Source organism: Polyodon spathula, chromosome 18, assembly GCF_017654505.1.
Source record: "Polyodon spathula isolate WHYD16114869_AA chromosome 18, ASM1765450v1, whole genome shotgun sequence".
Classification (NCBI taxonomy): domain Eukaryota; kingdom Metazoa; phylum Chordata; class Actinopteri; order Acipenseriformes; family Polyodontidae; genus Polyodon; species Polyodon spathula.
This window is the reverse complement of record NC_054551.1, coordinates 32,407,885-32,429,536: the sequence shown is the minus strand read 5'-3', so window position 1 is coordinate 32,429,536 and position 21,652 is coordinate 32,407,885. Positions and strand designations below refer to the sequence as shown.

At 38.0% G+C, this 21,652-nt stretch overlaps 1 pseudogene; it reads left to right on the top strand.

Annotated features, from left to right (window-relative positions):
* Window positions 1–21,652, top strand: part of LOC121330687 — a 248,659-nt pseudogene that overhangs the window by 83,290 nt on the left and 143,717 nt on the right.

Here is a 21,652-nt window from a genome sequence, read left to right as displayed (position 1 = left end):
TTCCCAGGCTCACAGACCAAGCACTAGCTCTGACACTTCATTCTGTGACAGAAGTTTGAAGAGTGTAAAGGTCTGGGCTAATGCAAGCCAAACATGGATTGACTATGAACTTTAGTTATGTTTTACTATGAATATATCTTAATATGAATCTTATCTGCTGGTTCTTGGGTTTTTTGTTGTTTTTTTTTCTTTAAAAAAGCCACATTTGAAATGATTTAGAGCCAAAGTCTTCAGTTTGAAGAATGTGTGCATTTCATTGTATTGTAGCAAATATTTTGTTTTTTTTCTCACAAATTATTCAGAGCGCCCTAAAACGATTGAAGCCACCTGTGAAACTACATTTTGAAACTGAGTGAAACGCTTTTGAAGTTTCTGTCAAGGTCTTTGGCATACGTGCGTGCATCTTCAGTTTTATGCCTACTGTTTAAGATACTTACTTTCAAGTACCTGAGAACACAAGATGACATGTACTACACTTCCATGTATAGCTTGCAGTTTAACCATATTAAGATATGGCTGATAATTGTAATATGAAGTAGAATTCATAGTAACCACTGTGCTATGGCTTAAACATTAGCTGAAGGATGCCATCTTAGCAACAAAAATGGAAATACCATTGAGCCCTGGCAATAATTATGTAATCTAATTCTTCTTATTTTCTATTAAGCTAACAATCTAACAATGCTAAGCATCTACCCTGAAGGACAGGGCACATTTCAAGGTGACAATGCAATCTTTGGTGCTGGAGTTCTCCACGTTTAGTTTGAGGCATATGAGACAAACTTCAGTCTTCAGTCAACGGATGAAGGTTTTGGCAAGGATCTTTACGTCCGCATTTAGGAGGGAAATGGGACGCTATGAACCACAGCCCAGGGGTCTTTGCACTTTTTGTTAATCAGGCTTCACGGCATTGGAGGAAGAGTTGCACATGCCAGAGAGTCTGAAAACATATAATTCAGAAGTGGAGACAGTTTGAAACAACTTATTTTTATAGAACTCTTTGGGGAACCCATCTGAGCCAAGTGACTTACCGCTCTGCATAGAACTAACAGACAGACTTCAGTCTTGTTCCTTGGCTAGCACAATCTTTGGATAACAACCCAATTGAAAATCTGTGGGAAAAAATGTTGCCACAATTTGTGATTGCAATATTTTGCATGCCATCATTAACTTCAAAACACTCATTCAGAATTCTGACATAAAAGTGAGTCAACTAGACCTCAATGACCATCTGGTCATAATCCTGTTGTAATGGGCTATGATCCTGGAAGACACTTTCAGGCATCTTGTGGAGTTTAAGCCAGGCTGACTCCAGGCTTTCAGCAAAATACTAGGTTTTGGTCCTAATAAAAGAGCCAGTAAGTGTATTTGTAGCACAACTACATTTTAAAACAAATTAACATTTTATTTGATCAGACTTTTGGGGGTTTATTTATCAGCTGAACTTGCTTTTAGCTTCAAAGTTGAAAACCATGTCTCTGTTCACAGTCTGAATGTTATTCCCCTTTTTCATATCCGGTTTGATACTGGGGGCTGTATAATGTTCCCACCTGACTGGCAGCAATCAGATTAGAAGATATTGTCAAGTTCAAGGATCCATTTTTAACCTGCAGTGTAGAGTAATTAGAGTAGATAGAGTACGATATTTACACTGAATTACAGAAACCAGGTTATGCCATGTGATAAATGGAAAGCTGGCATTGAGGTTGACATCATTATTGTACTGCTAGTGTATTTTGACATTAACAATTGAAATTATATCAGGCAAATCACATGCAGTGACTTTCACGTAGAAGGTTTTGATTGTAATTAAACCAGAGGAATTCGAGGTGTGGGGCCCAGTGTGGCTCAGGGGATGTGATCCCTCCCCACCAAACAATGCTGTGCAAAGTTAGGACTGTTTCAAGCCATTGATTTGTGAGTTAGGTTGGCTATGTCTTGAATGGGCTATTTACTGAATCTCCATTTATTTAATAAATTGGCTTTAAAGAGTGTTGTGTCTATGCAGGTTATTTAGGTGTCACATTTAAATGTGTCCACTCTGTAGTTCAATCATGGTTTAGCTGTTCCATTGAAACTAAATTTATCCGGTGCATGCTTTCTTATTATTTGAACAGTTAATTGGGGTCCTCATTTAAATCTTCGATCCATATGTAAGGATACTGTCCGTGTGTCACACTACATGGAGAACGATATCTGTTTTTAATTTTCATAAATGATCTCCACACTATTATGATAGACTCCTATTGTCCATTCAGATTTCAATAATTGGGCTGCGCTCATTTACTTGTTTAATATATAAAACTAAATGTCCCTTTTGCAAGTTCTGTCATGATAGACGATGCAGCGGATCTTACAGTTTGGTTGGTGCTTCCATTTCCATGACTGCGTACATTTCTGATGCTTTAATGATCAGAAACAGCCTCAGGAGTTAGCTCCCTGTTTACAGTATTTATATTTGTTGTTCAACCTCTGTATGTACTGATACAACATGGTGAGATATGTAATGTTGACTTTAACCACACATTTTGAGTGTGCCCTACATTGAAATTATGAATTTGTAACAATTCATAAAAGTCTTAAAGATAGTTTAGTTTGGGGCAGTTAGAAGGGAGTGAGTGTGTGTGCTGGTAATGGCTGTGACTGTGTTGTGTGTGTTTGTGTAAGACAGTTGTAAGACAGGCTGCCTTTCGCCCCATAATTCACTTGTATTACCATTATTATAATAGGAACAGGACAGAACAGCACATTCCCCTACCTGGCTCCTGATTATAGCATTATAAAGGTAGGGCATTGTGCATATGTAACATATCCAATATATCCATAATCCATTGGGGTACTATGCTACCATATTAGATACCACTGTGTTATATTTGTTTCAAATCCAATTTATTGCCTTTAATGCGGTATACTAATGTTTCTGCTGTTTAAGGTGTTGTTCCAGAGTTTTCTGAATTAGTGTGTCTGTGCCTACATACTGTACCTGTCTGTGCAGACTACAGGAAAGTTTTCTTTCACTGCTGCTGGCGCTCACTTCAAGGTCTTGACCTTCTACAATAGAGGCCACCTAGGGATTAGTCATTTCTTAGATTGATAGAGCGAAGCATTACTAAGCATCTTTTCCTAATTCAATTAAATAATCAGTGTGCGTAATGCAATTTACTATGTGACATCCCGGGCCGTTCTAATATTATGTTTTTGCTGTATCTGGAGGGAGCAAGCATTAGGCTCGTTGACAGATGCTACTATAAAATCCCAGGTCAAGGTAATCTAAGGAGACATTAGTAAGTTGCTGAGACAACCTCCATGTGTAGTCACTAGTCCTTTTAAAGAGCTGACTAATGCAGCTAATTAACATCTGTACATGTGTCCCCAGGTTTCGGGAACTTGGATGATTCCATCCTCAATGGGGGACAAAAGGAAATCTTATATTGTTGGGCTTTGTTATCCATGTAGGTGCGGTTCTTATTGGCTGGTGATGCAGTGACTGTAATTCTCTATGAATGTATTAAGTATCCCTGTGAGGGAGCGTGTATGAATTTGCAAATCGGTCTTCTACGCCTGCTAATATCTCATAAACCATTTCACCCTGCAACTTCATATTTTTAGTGTTACGGAAACTCTGGGCAAAATCATTGAGAAAGATTTCTAGTTGAATTTCCTTGCCAAAGAATTGTATGAAAAAGTCTGTTAAGTTCTGGCACTCCAGATGAGCTCAACCCAAGTTCAAAGCCTAGATTTACCATCACAACCTAGATTTACTCAGAATGACATCAAAAATCATAAGGGGAACGTTTAAAAAAAAAATAATAAAAAAAAAAAAACTCTCACCAGTAGCAGTATTTAGATGTGGTTAAGATTGTTTTGTTTTGTATGATCAGTAATTGTATTTGTAAAACTGGCATTTTTATGCTTGACGCTGGACGCAGCTCCTCCGAAAATAAAACCATGGAGACACAGCAAGTAAGTAAATAGAAAGGACAAGCGGATACATTTTCTCAAGGTAAAAAGTTTGGTAAGATTTAGGATTAACTAACCTTCAACAAGGGTAAGAGTTCCTGTTTTTTATTATTATTATTGAAAAAGCAGAGCGAGAAATATACAAATGTAATTTTCAAGCAACACTGTCGTACTCAGGCAATTTCTCATTTGTGCAAAAGCCTGCCTGTAACTGACTGATGCAACAAAATAGTGAGATTCTATTTCAAGGCCTCTCCAGCCCCATCAGAACCCATGTTAGCGAAAATTACTCTGTCAATCACGCAACATCCCACTGCTATCAGTATGCCTTAAGCCCCCTCTAAACTCTGGGAATAATATTGTTTCTGTAGAATGTAGTAACTTCCTAACTTTTCAACATATGGTTATATTCCACATCAGTGTGTTACACTGCCAATAAACACATATCATATTAGAGGAATATAAGACCTTCAGAGTGTTTACTCCAGTCTTTCATTAATTCCCATTTTTTGTATGGAAAAAAATGTCAATGTTAATATGACAAAGCTAGAACCAAAATAATGCAAAGTCTCCCAAGCATCCTCAGGTTGTTTTATTCTAATACGATTTTTCTGTTTTTTTTTTTTTTTTTTTCTGTTAAAAAAATAGTTAATTAAATACTGAAGTGAAATACGGCCTTATATGGTTTCTTATTTTCCTCCAGCAATTAAGACACAGGAATGCTGGGACAGGCAGCTTCTTGTATTATTATTATTATTATTATTATTATTATTATTATTATTATTATCCAATAATTCCTAGAACTGCTCAACTCACAATAACAGGAATCACAGTGTTTTCTGTATGTGCAGTACTGAAGTATATAAAACACACACTAGAAACACAGCATACTGGGTTCTTAGTCATCGGCCATCCAGTCAAGTGAATGTGTGAACGTGATGTGAATCCTGCAAAAAAGTTTGCACTAGCCTATTGTTGTTGTTGTTGTTGTTGTTGTTACAAATAATGACTCATTAGTAATTAGAATACACATAAACAGAATATTTGAACCCATTTTGGTGCTTTATTGAGAAAGTAGAATTTAGAAAATGAGTCTGAAGGAATTAATCATTTTGTTTTCCTGGACTTCGTTTTCCCTCTTTTTAGTTTTTTTTTTTTTTTTTGTTTGCTTGACTTGTTTTCTCCCCAGTTTTCCCCCTCACAGGGAAGCCGTTGTTGGTTGTTTTTGTCCTGTCTTTCACGGAGACCTTGAATAACAGAATATAAACAAGACTAGCAAAGTCTAGTGATTAATATCAGTTAAAAAGGGAATTATTCTAAAATAAATAAATAATTTAAAAAACCAAAAAAAAACCCATCCCTCCTGTATTTGTCCCGAATGGACCTGAGGAGGTAAGGAATTTCTAATTGTAAGAGTGGGTGAGCTGTGTTTCGCAGGAATTAGATCAGGGTTAGGGTTGACTGAAATCACAGGGGAGGAACATGCTATCGTTCGGCAGATCTTGAAAGCAGCTCAGCAACCTTCAGAAATGGATAAAATGTTTCAATCTATGAATGTGGACGAGAGAGAGAAAATATCGATGTAAACTTTTTTGTTTCTGATTTTAAATGATCATTAAATAAAATCTTAACCTAATGACTTCACTTATTCAAATGCATTACAATGTCCATGTTTTTGTAGCTGAAAATGGTGGATATAGTTTTCTGATGCCTGTCAGAATAATATACAAGTGGACAGTATTTAGCTGTTGGACGGGAGTACTCTAGAAGAATGAATTTTCAAAGTGGCAAAGGCTTTGTGAAACACTCCATTCTCAGCACTGTTACCTTGCACCTCCATTCTCAATTTATATGTTCATAATCTTAATAACAAGCACAAGTCTAAAGACTATACTCAGAGCTAATACATTATTTTATTAAATCTCCTCTGGAGTACAGTACTATTCACAAAGAATATTATGTAACCAAATTATTGGTTACAAAAGAAGCACACTTAAAGTAATATTTTACTGTTACAGGTAATCATTAAAAATAAATCCATAGGAGCATCACATAATAATGCCACTAATAGAAGAAAAGAAACTGGGAGATGGAGCATGACATCTGTGTCACTACAGAAAATCATAAGCACTGGCATTAACAGAATAAGAGACACATTGATAAACAAGATTGATATGAAAAATAAGCATACACTTCATTGTGCAATTACACAGCCTCCTAAAGACCATGGGCCAATCATAGTGTGCTTATTACCTTACCCAACATTTGCATAAAAAATAGAACGCAGCTCTTTTATTTTTTGCAGTTGCTACTGTAACTTCCTCCAAAAAGTTACAGAACTGAATGTCACATTGAGGAGGCAAGGAAAGAGCGGATTTAAGGGTTGTTGAGCAGAGAGTATGAAAAGATGGACCTTGGAGAGCTCATTAACTTGACAGTAATGGGAGGTACTCACTCCACCCCTCCCCTTCGCTTTGCTTGATGCCAGTCTCAGCAATCCCCTTGCTTACCTCGCTGACGATTGGGTCGCACAATTAACCGCGTGGCATGCTTTTAATAATAGGGCTTTTAATTGTCTACAAATGAAGAGTGATGTAAAATAGCTAATAGCTTGTGCTAATTAATAGGGGAATTGAAGGCTTGTTAATTAAAGGCAAACAGGATAAGACTGGCTCTGTTAATTTGAACAATAAAGTCAGGTTATCGGCTCGTTTCCAAGAGAACATGATTGATAAAACGTCAAGCTCCTGTGTGCAAGGAGAGTCAGGAAGCTGGGCTGCACTGCGGAACAGGGTGGGCTTAGAGAGCTAAGTGGGATTATATGGAGACAGTGGCTGGATAGTGCAGGTGCCAGAGAGTGGGAATGGTTTTAAACAGCTTTTTTTTTTTTGTGACCAATTACTATTTATTTATTTTCCCCCAATTTGAAATGTTTAATTATGTTTTTTCTCCTCACCTCAGTGGGTCCCAACACAGCACAGGTGTTCTGAGGGCTTGTGAGCATCCTTCGAACTCACATGCCTAAAGCCAGAATTGCTTTTATGCCGATCTATCCAGAGCAGAGGTGGGCCAGCTACCGATCCCGGAGAACAGAGATCAGCCCTGCTTCTTATCCACTCTGAATCTGCTTGGTGTCTGGCCAGTAGGGTTCGCTGTTGTGCGATGAGGAGAATGAGTCCCTGCTGGTTTCCCATCCCCACTCTTGGGAATATCAGGGCTAATGTGATGGCGCGTTCGGAGTCCCCAGCAAAGTTTGGCCTCTTTGCAGAGCCCGGACGCGAACCGGCGCTGTTCAAGCTGTATAACAACTCCTGCGCTCCCAGCGGCAGTGCTTTACCTGGATGAGCCACTCGGGGACAATAGTTAAACAGTTTTTTAAATCACACATGCCACTCTCAGTTTGTTAGCTGTGGAACTATATCAAGTGCTTTAATCCTCTCCCAGATAAGCTGTTGTCCTTGACAAACATGAGCTACTATGGAGATATTTGGTACATGTTCATATTCCTTTATTCATGAATGCTTATGAAAAATCCATCATTGTTCAGTTGGCTAATTCCCAGTTCCACTATTTTAATTTCCTTGCAGAATGTGATGTGTTCCTGGGAAAATTATCAATATGGGTATAACTGCTGCCATGCCAAATCCTAGAGCTGCAAATGAAGCCAAAGCCAGGATCCAGAAAACACATTTCAGATTTTTTTTTTTTTTTTTTTGGGGGGGAGGGTGTAAACCTTGAATATTAAGGGATTGTTCAGTTGCTAAGTTGAGCTTTTGTTTCAGTTTGGTAATTAACTTTTATTTGCCCTTATATGGGCTAGATTCTCAAGCTATTTCCTTTCAATTGTATTTAGCTTTTTTTTCGGAATTAAAAAAAAAAAAAAAAGAAACATCTTAAGACTACTTACAAGCCCCTTAATTAAAAGACTTGAATTGTTTATTTCTGGTTTGTTAACTTTATTTAACTTCATTTTGTCTTTCTAACTTTTTTTTTTTTTTATGAATGATCAGTAAATATCTTAGTTTCAGCTGTATGAGTTTCTTATAGGCGTCCTCCCAGCAGAACTTGCTGCAGTAAGGTTTAAAATGGCATATTTAAGCTCTGTTATAGTTCAGAAGTTAAATGTATTTAAATGGTGTATAACATTTTGGGCAAGTTCCACATTTTAATGGAAACCAAACCTTTAAATATTATGTTGTATAAACGAATGCAGTAGGTGTCACTGCTAGGCAGGGAGACTTGAGCTCTTGTATTGAGAAGGCATACCCAGAATATATATATATATATATATATATATATATATATATATATATATATATATATATATATAATCAACTCATTTTGCATTCTGTGAGCACTACAGAAAGCTGGCTCCTAAAGAAATGTAAAAAAATAAATAAAAAATTAATGTGACGACAATACAATACAAGCCACTATAGTTAAATAAGTTCTGTCCATGTACTTTGGCAAATCCCTTTAATTGCACCCAGATTCCAGCAGTGCTGTCTCTTTGTGGAATAAAAAACGCAATTATAGAATTAAATGTGTTAGATAAAAAATAAAATTAAAAAATGCCACCTCACTTCATTTTGCCTCCGAATAGATTCTAGAAAAGGAGAATTCATTCTTATAACAATGTATTGTGTTATTATGAATTGCATTTGCAGGAGGGAGAGAGAGAGAAAATATAAGAACTGCTGGCTCCAATCTGAATTCTCCTTAGGGTTAAGAGAAGCTCATTAGCATTCATGAGGAAAAAAGAAGAGAGAACAACAATGGCAGATTGTTTGAAAAATGGTTTGAGAAAATGTAGCAAATAGATTAATAACCTCCCAATAAGAAGCGAAAGAGAGATAGCTCCTAGCTCTACATAAGCAGCAAATGAGTGACAAGAATGTTTAATTTGCAGATACAGTAATGCAGGGCACGTAACTGGAGCCCAGTGTGAAATCAGGTTTATTTAAATATGTGAGTCTATAGAAATGTTATTGGTAGACAAGGTTGAATTCGTAATGTCTCAAGAGGTGAAGTATAAAGATCTGTGTCATATGGAGTCTATGAAATAGTGTTGGTGGATCAGTATAGGGGCACTGTCTTACCTCACAGCCAGATATCAACCAGCGCCCTAGTTAGGTTTTATAACAAGGGAATTGTACTGTGGAGGTGCCGTACTTGAGGTGGGATGTTATCATTGTGGACATTAAAAAAACGTCCTTAGTAAAAGTATAGCAAAGTCTAGTAACAGCATGATACAGCATATGTAAGCATTGTAAAGCCCAGAGCAGTATGGTAAAGCGTATTAAAAAACATGGTCAACTATGGTTAATCCAGTGTGGAACCATGGGAAAAACTGCAAAAGTGCTGTGTAAAAATACTATGGTAAACTTCTTGAAGGGCTATGACAATCCTTTTGAATACTTTACATTTAAACATATTTAAATTTTCTTCTTGTTGTTATTGTAAATGGGTGTATACATACAATGTGTGTTTGGAAAAGACTTTCCATTGTTATGTATTTCCACTGTACACATTCTACTGTATCAATCAAGCACTTCACTTGTGAGGGGACTGGATGGTGCAAAGGAAATTCAATAGGGTTGAATCCAGCCATGAGACTTGAGTTCTGGCAGTATCCAGGCAGGGATGGATAGAGCCTCCTACAGCAAAGCAGTTTGATGGTTATGAGTATGATCAGCCACTGTGTAAAGGTAACACACTCAGGCGTGACTAACTGAACTCATAGTAAGACAGGCAATTGCTCAAACTAATACACAATGAGAGTCTATCCACCTCTGCTCCAGCTCATAATACCACCTTCACAACTGGCATAGAAACACAATAGGAATTCACGACTGCACGGTGTGTTGGCACGTTTGCCGGTAATGCATTTGCCTTGAAAAGTGTTTTGAGATGCCACAGTGTAAAAGGGTCTTTTTGTCCACCCAAAGTGCACACTAAAAGAAGGCCACAACTTACCTTAGAAACTAAGACATGTGCGTCTTTGAGTTTGGTACATCCGTGTGTGTGTGTGTGTGCATGAGTGTGGGGAGCATTCATATTTAATTATCTGCCATGGAGCAAGATTAAAGATCGGGGATCGTGGGGCAGGGTTTGTGTTTCAAAAGCATGGCGGAGTGCAAGCGTATGTGATTGGAACCTCTCTTTTGGAATGTCTAGTTAATAGATATGAATGGATAAACCTCACCTTTATACAGCCAAGCCCATTATAATGGCTGGGAAGCACTTGTTTTGTAATGAATATGAATGGCCTAGGTCAAAGCTCATGGGGCAGGTTAGCTGAATTCAGCACATGCATTCGTACTCACCTTTGTAAACATTGATTTCACAGTTCTAGCAATTTTTCTTCAAGTTTCTTGATGAATGTTTTTGTTAACTCACCCCACATACATACATTGCAAAAAGTAATATTGATTGCATTTAGTTTTTCATTGCCTGTTTTAAGGCTATTCTGTAGCCAGAGACACCATTTCTGAAAAAAATAAAAAAATAAAAATAACAGCAGTATAAAACTAGTAAGTAGCTGTGTGCAGGAAGGAGCAGTTTGTGTGTTGTTCTAGTTTAAAACATTTAAAATGATTTTATTCCTCTCTGAAAATGTCTCTTAGTGTAACAGAGGCCTTACATCAAATACAAGGAGTATAGTTTAATTTGTGAATTTGATTTAGACCCCAAAATATAAATTCTTCCATTATATTTCAGTGAGTCACTGGAGTTTCATTATACGTACAGTTTCTTGTTACTTTTTTTTTCTTGTTATATTTTCCACTGGTTTCACAGACTCCGAATAGCACTAATCATTACCTGGTGTTACCTCAGGTAAGATAGTGCAAGATTAGTGCTAATTGGGGTCTGTGGAACTAGCTGTTAGTGTTTTTTGTTAGTCCCATGCTGTCAGTGTCGATTCATGATTAATGCCCAGTAGTTGCCTTTTTTATTCTGGTTCTATTTGAAAAGATGATATCCACTTTTGCGTACAACAATTTTATAACAAGGAAATAAACAAGCACGTATATTCTGTAATATTAAAGAAATGTTTTGCTATGTCACAGTTAATATGTCAAGTCAACAAGATACTAGTGACCATTCCTCAATAAATACCAGCTCAGATTCCTAATAATCAGTGGCTTTTTAAGTCATGGATTTGGAGGCACCTGACCTCCATACCCTTACCATCACCGCTCTATCAAAGTTATAGCTGCTGTCTTGCCCTTCTTGACATGCAACAGCCCACTTAAGCAAAACTGTGTGCTACATATCATGAAAGGTGCCTTCTAAAGTGTGTGCTACAATGTGACAGGTATTTGTAATGTTTTTGTCCTACCCTATAGAACCCTCCATCTGTGATGCATCTTGAGTTGAAAGTGGTAAATAAATAAGTCTGTAGTTGTTGAGATTACAAAATGAAGCACAGAGATACATACAGTACATGTTTTTATTTATTGTTTGTAGTTTGACACAGGCTCATTTGCTAACAGTCGCCAAGAAAATCTATTTTAGTATAAAACTGAACAGTATAAACATGTTAAACTGATAGAGTTTGACCACTGCAAGGGTCATACCTATAGTTTCTGAGTGATATCATTTTAAGATGTGCATCCAGGTCGTGACTGCGATTCTCTCCTGATCTCCCTCCCCTGCCTTTGCAGATCAGTCTTGCTGATGTCTTTGCTGAAGGACGTGGCATCTGACTGCCTGCATTAAAGCGATCAGTGGGCCATTGAATTCAGCAGGACCTCTCAATTAGGAGGGTACAGATTAACCCATTATGCTGGCTAGGGCTCCCGGAGTGTGTTTGAGTAGCATACAGCGGGTCTGTCGTTCTTCACACACCGGCTCCTAATGATGCCTCTAATGATTCGTCCTACACAGAAGGCAGAATCGCAGTGGGCTTCAAATTGCCTGCCGCAGAACATGCAATTCCTCACTCACTGTCGGTATTGTACCACTGGCTTCCAGGACATTTGTTTCAGTCCTCTGTTTTGCCTGAAGGACGTGTCTTTTTTGTTGAAAATATGTTGTTTGTGGTGATGGCAGGGAGCTAGTCTTTTTGAATAGGGTTTTGTGACTGTTGGGTTGATGCAGTGTATTCTGTGCTGTGCAGTACTGTTGCTCACTTGAAGGTATGATGAGGCGCTGGCAAGTGTTGGTAGCTACGCAAATAAATCCTTAAGTAATACTATTGTAAATATTTTTTAAAAATGCCCTATTTAGGAGTTGAACATTATACAACTGCATCAAAACGTGTCCATCATAGATTTTCCTGGAATGGCAGAAAACCACAACTGGAAAGAACAGCTACAGTGGCAAATGCTTCTAGACGGAGCAAGCCTGCAAATGTATTGTGACCAGCAACAGTTGCCAAAGAGTAGCTAACATTACAGAAACCTTCAACACTGGCCTAGACATACCTATTTCCACTTGAGTAGCTATTATCTCCATTTTTTGGCCATGCAATCTAATGGGCACGGTCAACAATGACCCAAAACCCTGTTGAGTATTAATGAATTCCTCCCTCTCAAAAGTTGTTTGAGCATAGTGCATAGTATGTGTACCAATACATTCCCAATGTATTATTGTACATGTAAAGAAAACAGAATTATAACATTTCTTCTTTGCCAAACATCTTTTTTCCCCTTCTATTGCTTCTACCGATCTTATCTTGTGGCAGGTATTAGAATTAAGGAGAGTTCCCCACCTGCCTGCCAGCATGCTCTCTGTCTGGGGTCTGTACTGAACGAAACTCCAGAACTGTAGCCCGAGGGCGCTAGTATTCCAGAAGCGGTTTTGACAGCTTACAACTACTGCTTATCTCTGAGAGGATCTCATTAAGGGAAAAACGTTCAGCTCAGGAGTTAACAGCACCATCGTGAGCCTATGTCTTGTGTCTAGACCCAGTCAGCCTACCTGAGATATCATTAGTTTAGTCATTTGATTTGACGATACTCTGTAAGCTGACTCTTTTATTGTGAACACTAGTTTCTAAAAAGGCAGTGACTGCTTGCTGAGATCAGGGTATGCAGTCTTTAAAGGAGAGATACTGTGAAGATGAACTGCTTATTATCATAACATGTTACTGACACAAAACATGACACAGCATAGCACATGATAGAGAAATGCTCCTCCCAGAAACACTTACCATGTATTATCTATAGGTTACACGTTAAATAAAGTACAGTACACAGAATATACATGCTGTAGAATGCTATACATATACCATGATGTACTAACATGTGCAATATATGTGGCTGATCAGTAATGTGTGTTATACAGAGAGTGCACATTATAGTCTAAAGATCCTTTTAGGTTTTTTATATTTTTACCAGAAAGTTATAATGCTTTGTTTGTTTTCTACACTCTTTAATACTTTAGCCTGCTGGGAGAGCTACATGATCAAAAAAGTAAACCTTATGAACCATCCAGTTTATTTACGTTCCCCTTGTAGTTTTTGCTGTTGTCTCAATGTAATTTAAGAGTCAAAAGACATGAATCTACTTAAAGCAATACAAGTAAAAAATACTTTTATAATGACTTGTGAATATCTGAAATGTTTATCAAGTAGTTTTAGGCATAAATCTTGTGCGCTAGAATGAATGTTAAAACTCAAATGAAAGACAGAAAATGATTTGCTTGTGTTTTTTTTGTGCCACAATCTAGAGGCGGCTGTGGTTTTGCCACCCAAAGTGGTGTGTGAGTAGTTAAACCCCAATCATTTACAAGCCAATCTCTTGGGCACAGAGCACGAGTCTCTAGTCTAAAGCTCTTTGTCTGTCCTGCTTTTTTTTCTCTTTGACATATTGGAATCGCTTTAACCTTCCTCCTATTGTTTCAGCGCTAATATACATTAGTGAACAGCAGTAATCTGTAATAGGACTCTCAGCTCCTGCTGGGATAATGTCTTTTCTGACACTTTCCCCATTATAGTTGGCTGGGCTGCTCGCAGGAAATTCTCAATGTTATTGTACAAAAATCTGATCGCCTTATATAAATAAGTAGATATGAATAAATGACATTCAGAGCATTTCTTTCAGACACAGTATGAAAACAGAAAGCCAAATGGTTGTGTAAAAGTGCTAACAGTGCAGGCTTAGTATGTTTATGATCAGATCAGTTAGGTCACACACATAGACATGCTGGTCATGCACAGAAATGTATCCATACTCATTTACACTCCAGGAAACACATTTACACACACGGAAATGCATACCCAAGCAAATACGTACACACACTAACTTGATTTCACAAAACTACATCAACGACAAGGTTTAGATTACCTTACCTTAAATTACATTAATAGAAATCATGGATTGTGCTTCCTGCCGAACATGCATCGCCCCAGACCCACAATACTAGGACATACACACAAAGGACATACACACACATGTGCGAAAATACATAGGGTATATAGATTTTCACCATATATATATATATATATATATATATATATATACACACACATACACACACATACATACATTGGGCCCTATGCACAAAGCATTAATGATTTATTTATAGAATGGTTTTCTTAAGTCTGTTATACCCTTACATTTATGGTGGCATACATGCACACATATGCATTAATGCTCCCATATACTGCCTCCCTCACACACATTGATAACATACTGTACAGACACTGATTAATGCTCTGTCACTCAAAGCTGTGTTTTAGAGACACTGTCTATGAGGGACCAAGTTGGATGTCAGCACCAGACAGTATTGCTATGATTAGGAGTCTCAAAAGATGGATAATACTGTACAAATCATATTTAATGGAGGAAAAAGTGTCCCAAGTGGGTATTTTGTGCATGCAAAAGGAGGGCTACTTTACTGTCCTAAAAATGCCACTTTGATTACCGTTTAGCTATTTTTTTTTCATGTGTGGGGTGACATAGACAGATAATGTTGGTATCATTGTAAAGCATACTTACCAACAAAAAGATAACGAATTGGCGTACAGGAGTTGAGCAACCATTATAATTGTTTCATTTATGGTCACTGGTATGGGAGAAACTATAATGGAAAGGGCCAGTTGATTTGTTTAGCTCTACCTTCTAGGAAATGGGCTGAGACCAGTCTAAACACCTGACAGTGATGGTTGTTGTGTTATTATGAAATCAGACTGCAGTTTTCTTATCAGAAAAACAAAGCTCCCAATTCCAACAAACACACCAGAGAATAATAAGTTATTATCCTTACTGTCTTATCATTCCACACAAAAACTCATGTGCAGGCAGCAGCCAAGGAGAAAATAAAGCTCTCCACTTTCTAAAAAAAAAAAATGTAGTCTATCGATCTAATTAGATGTTGTAACCAAAAAAAAAAGATGGAACTTCCACTGTATGACAAAATACTGTATTAGTCCCCTGATTGTGCTATCATCATCCTTAAAAATTAGCATGACAAATTAGTACTTTGATCCTCTTAGATAGAACCATATTCATTTGTTTAATTAAAGCAACCTGTCTTCAAGTGGCGAGGGGTCATTTTAAAAAATGTTAAAATTAAATCATGTAATTAAGTTGTGGAGAGATAAGGACCCCTGCATTGCTGCTAGGGAAAGGCTGGCTTAATTTATTCACAGCGCGGTCCCACAAGGTCGTTCGGTTTGTTAAAGTTATTGGAGCGGCAGTGTGATAAAATATTTTATGTACTTGTTCAAGGGGGGGTTGAATTGGCCCCCGACGCTTCCAAGTCTATGGGATGGAGACAGTTAAGATGGACTTGTTATCGTGTCTCTTCATGCAGGAGAGGGACTCGTACACAGTACAAGTACCTTGACAGAGATCCTTGTTTGGGCAATGAAGTCAAATTCTTTCATGTATTGATTAACAGAGAAAATAAGTACATACAGTTCGGAAACCTAAAAGAGTTATTTTAAAGACTGTCTTCCTCTTGTTGTTTCAAATTACTTTTGTGTATAATATGCTGTTTCAGTCAGTCATCAGACGTTTAGACATTTAGACGTTTAATGAATCCCCTTGGCCTCTACAGAGCTCTCAAACATGTCTTCTCTCTAAGCAGGGATAGAAGAGTGTAGGTATTAACCTTTCCCCCTGCAACACTGATCTTGGGGATGTAAGACATATACCAGTAAAAGAAATGTTTCCTACATTCATCAGGGGCAGAATGTTGCAGGGGAACAGGCTAATGGTTACACTGTGGTGTACTCAGCCGCACTTTTAGAGAAGACTTGTTTGGATCCTGCCTTGATAGAAATGGGCTTGCAATGAAATTATGCATCTTTTTTATACACAGTGTTAAAGAATGTCAGGGATTCCATTCAGTTATTCAGTCAGTAATGTGTTGAACAGCCTGTTATGACAGTACAAGTTTCAGATTATTTATATACCTAAACATAAATCAAATATTCTTTTTTTTCTGAATTGTTTGTCCAGCATCAGCTAGTGTGACAATCTGTATTCTGCATCAGTCCATTCCATCAATTACTTCTATATATGAAAAAAGTAGTCTATATTTAGCCATCAACCGTGTTGAGTAAAAGCCAACTTGTCCACTTTGTTGTTTGCAGAGACCGGGTGGCTTGCACACTCAAGATGGCTCAGTTGTAGCCTTAATTCGTTTTAGACTTGATGTTCAAGAAAGTAAAAAGCAAGCGGTAATGTTTTACATCTAAAAAAAAAAATTTTTTACTATTAAAAACACGAAACTCAATGCATTTTGACAATATCTCAAGGTGTTTACTTGAATCCTGCATGGGGCATACCAATTCCTGTGGGTCTCCACACCAGTTTCTGGCAGGTTTATGAAAGTGGTGGTCTACCTGAGGTCTGGGGGCCACATGTACCATTCAAAGACAATAGTTGGAATGTTCTTATAGTTTTACCAACAACAGTAAAACAACCAGCACGTGAACAGATAGATACAGACTGTGATTGCTGTGTACTGATTCACTTCTAGCACGTCTTCATCGGCACCAGACTTGATTAGGGATTTTGGCAAGGCAGTTCTGTAATGCTGCCTGTCTCTGAATGTGTGTGTAAAGGCTGCATGATGAATAGATTGCATTACTCTTGCACTAACCCCAAAGTGTCGGGAAGGAAGCAAGTTTTAGGGGTCTTCTGAGTAAACAGATGTGACTGATGCTTATTGTGACTGATCTCACAATAAACAGGCTGCCTCTCTCAAACTCCAGCGGCTGCTTTCCAGGACTGAGCTGTTTGATTAAACTGTTTCGGTTCACAAACAGGATTTGGCTGGGGGGGCAACAGGCATAGGAGTATCACACAATGAAGTTACAATGGGGCCTATCACCCTGGATCTAAGGCTGGGCACCACAAGAGAGGACAGCAAAGCATCAGCACAAAGTATTAAGTACAAAATAAGTAAATGCTTTTTGTGTAAATGTTCTTTCCTTGACATAATCCCTGATATATTCTGCAATATACAGTATGAGAAAAAGTCTTAATTAACTTAGTTATCTGAAACTTTTTTTGCTGAACCCCCTGCAGTGTTTACAATAAACACATTACTTTACCTTTGCTGCATCTCTTGTTTAGCTTATTGTTTTTTTCGATACTGTCAACTAGGGATTTACTTTTTGAATATAGAATATATAAAACTTGAATACCTCTGTTGCAAGGCCATTTCTGTTACAATGTGATTGATAATTATCTGATTGTAGAAGCTCGACCTGTAAGTGCTTCTGCGTCTGAGATTGCACACTGTTGCTTTGCAAGGAACTGTTAATAGTAATGAAAAGTTATTAAAGGGAACAGATTCTCTTGCTCATTTCCCCACCTTGCTTTCCTGAAGAAATCAGAGGCTGGTAATCAATGAAAAATGGTCATGTATCCCTCCAAAACAATTCAAACACCATGCAGTCTCTAAACTATATAAGTTTCCTGGCAGGTCATTCTCATTTTAGTGTCCAACCACTTTATATTTCTTTTGCTTTTTTTCCCCACCTTTATAAAACATTGTTGGCAACCCAAAATGATTCATTCCACGTGACATGTTAGGGTCCCGTTCTTTGGTCTTTAGAGGAAATGAAAGATTAGCGACGAGGAACAAACCAGCCACAATATAAAAAAAGCTGAAAGGGGGTGGCAGCTGCCTGCCGGTGTCCTATATATCTCCAGCCATTGGAATTGGTCTCATTTCCTGCTATAGATAATAATATTACTCGGGGCAAAAAAGGTCTCTTCAGCTTAAAGTTTGTGTGTGTGTGTGTGTAGAAGGCAGACTGAGGTTAAAGAAGCACTGGCACAGTAAAATGTTTGTGTCCTCTGCTAGAAAGAGTGTTTCCAAAGCTGTAATGGATTTTAGGGGTCCATTAGAGTGTACTGGTCTGTAACACTTTGATATAATCCGTCACTTAGATGCCATTCTTTATTTCTTTAAATTATGGATTGCATCCCGGTGTCCTCATCCAGAATACACACATGTGTGCATGGGGGCGTGTGCTCACAGCAGGGTTTACCACTCTTATCTGAGAACTCAAAGACCTCACTTTGACAGGAAATATTGAAAGTTACAGGACTGCAGTGAACTCTTTGCTTGTTACCTTTGAGTGCTACCTAATGTATTCTTCTTCTTTATAATAACCTTGTTGTGTTCATTTGCCTTGTAGGGCAAAGTTGGATCCAAATAGATTTCAATACATTGTGGATGACGCGTTATCAAATCAAAATAAATATTCCTCCTCAATCACTCTGCTTTTGCAATAATTTATAGTTTTCTCAACTGAAGGTTAATGGATTTGGCCCAAATAAGTTTTTGCATTCTCATAGTGAAAGAAAACTGTTGATTAGATTAGGGGCTGGACTTTGCTTTGGCCATGTGTATTAGTCTTCACGGCCATATCTAGAACGGTACTGGGACATATGAAAGTGCACTACACACAGCCCTGTTCGCCAGTTCCTTTAGAAATGGAACTGATATTTGAAATGAATAGCTCACTGTGGGTTGGGCCAGCTGGTTTTGTTCCTAAGCTTTTGTTCACCAGCGCACTGGTGTGTGGAACTGCCGTGCCAGATTGTTTATCTTTGATATTTCATCTAACACAGTTTCATACCAGGCTTTATTTATCAGCTTCATTTCTTAAATGTCACACGCTGGTTTGGGAAACATTTACTGGTGGTTGCTAGACCACAAAAAGGTCACATTGTTGTTCCAGCTCCCGTAGCACTTGTTAATTAAGTGAAATCATGCAAGTCTTTAGTATTGATTTCTTCCGAGGCTGTATGAACGTTTCTTAATATCACCTAAGGTTGCAAATAATAGCTTTATATGGAAGTATTTATTGCTTGATTAGATAGGGCCAGTGATGCCTCTGACTTTAAAGGTATCACTAGAAACCTATAAAAAGAAAAAAACAGCAAATGTCTTTTTAACACACCATGTCATTTGAAACAAAATGATGTATGAATTAGACAAACAATGAGTAATTAAGATTGATGTGAAAAAGTAAGTGAACCCCTGGTTATATCAGCTCAATTAAGGGGATCATTAGAATCAGGTGTTTAAATAATTAGGTAGGTCTTCAAGGGCGAGTCTGGGAGGCTCCACCCTATATAACGATCCGAAACTTTGAGTTTGGTTTTCACCATACAGGTGTGTGGAAACACGTCATGCCACGATCAAAAGAAATCTCTGATGACCTCAGAAAAACAGTTATTGATGCTCATCAGTCTAGAAAGGGTTACAAAACCATTTCTAAGGATTTGGATTTGGATTTGGGGCTCCACCAATCCACTATCAGTCAGATAGTCTACAAATGGAGACAGTTAAAGACCACAGTCACTCTACCCAGGAGCGGTCGTCCTACAAAAACCTCTCCAAGAACAAACTGGAAAGTCATCAAGGAAGTCACAAAGAACCCCAGAGTAACATCCAAGGATCTGCAGGTCACTCTCGCCTGGGCTATAATATGAGTGTTCGTGAATGATGTTCATGGAAGGATAGCCAGGAGGAAACCACTGCTCTCTAAAAAGAACATTGCTGCCCGTCCTGAAGTTCGCCAAAGAGCACATAGATGATCCACAAGACTTCTGGAACAATGTTCTCTGGACAGACAAGTCAAATGTAGAACTTTTTGGCCTCAGTGAGAAACGTTATGTTTGGCAAAAACCAAACACTGCGTTCGAACAGAAGAACCTCCTAGTAGTCAAGCATGTTGGTGGGAGTGTGATGGTTTGGGGCTGCTTTGCTGCCTCAGGACCTGGACGGCTTGCCATCATTGACACAACCATGAATTCTGCATTTTATCAGAAGATTCTAGAGGAGAATGTCAGGCCATCCGTCCGTGAGCTGAAGCTGAACCAAAAGTGGGTCATGCAGCAAGACAATGATCCTAAACATACAAGCAGATCTACAGAAGAATGGCTGCAGAAGAAGAAATTCCGCGTTTTAGAATGGCCTAGTCAAAGTCCGGACCTAAACCCCATCGAAATGGAAACAAGCTGTCCATGCACAGATCCCTCAAACGTCACAGAGTTGAAGCAGTTCTGCAAGGAGGAATGGTCCAAAATTCCTCAACACCGATGTGAGAGACTCTCCAACAGTTACAGGAAATGCTTAGTTGAAGTCATTCCTGCTCAAGGGGGTGCCACCAGTTACTAATCTAAAGGTTCACATACTTTTTCACACATGGATATTGAATGTTGAATCATTTGTGGATAAATAAATGTTTAAAAAGTATCATGTTTTTGTGTAGTTTGTTTAATCAGGTTATCTATTATTAGGACTTACATTAAGATCTAATAGCATTTTAGGTTTGAAATTTCACAAACTTTTTCTCGCCAGTGTGTGTGTGTGTGTGTGTGTGTGTGTATAGTATACACACACACACCAGAATACATGCTAGGGATACACCTTTTCAGAACTGTTGGCTTATTATCTGTACCTATAATGTTGGTTTGTTTAGAATTATTTCAGATCACAAATCTTCCAGAACAATATGCCAGTTAAAATGTGGTTATTGTACTAAACTTAATGTAATTGAAGACCTTTGGGGGCAGGTGTTACTTTGAATAATTGTAAGTGCCCTGAATCAATTAAATTATTTCCCTTCAAAGGGAGTACTGCATTGCACAGATAGAAGATTTCAGAATGAATCCGATTTTAAATTGACTATCATGCTGAAGTAAATAAAAAAAAAAAAAATTAAAAAAAAAGGTAGCTTATCATTTACATTTTTTCAGGAGTATATATAATATGCTGTGGCAGGTGATCTTTGTGACTATGAATGAGGAGGCTGATGCAATCACAGAAATACAGCAGGTCTCCGTCTCCGATTCCTAGCTGAGGGGTGCAATGATTCACAGCACTGTGCATCCCCTGCTTGCTCCTTTGGAAATGTGACATTGCTTCATTTGAATAGGAAAATCCTCAGCGAAATGACATGCAGAAGCTCTATCAAGTTAAATGTTTCACCTTCATAGCATAATGGATCAATTTCTGCTTTTGCAATCTGCAATAAAGACTAGGTTTGTACTGTGGCAACCACTCGATCGATTTGTCTTTTTTTGCAATATGGGGAATAGGGCGATAATCTGACCCGCAGACTTTTGTTTTAATCTGATAAACTATCCATCCACCAATAGTTATTTTAAATGAATACAAAAAAACAATCATTGTGAAATGTTATTTTCAATCTACCGTACTACAGGGCCTTTTATTACTATCAATGCCAACAGATTTGGAGCACATTGGT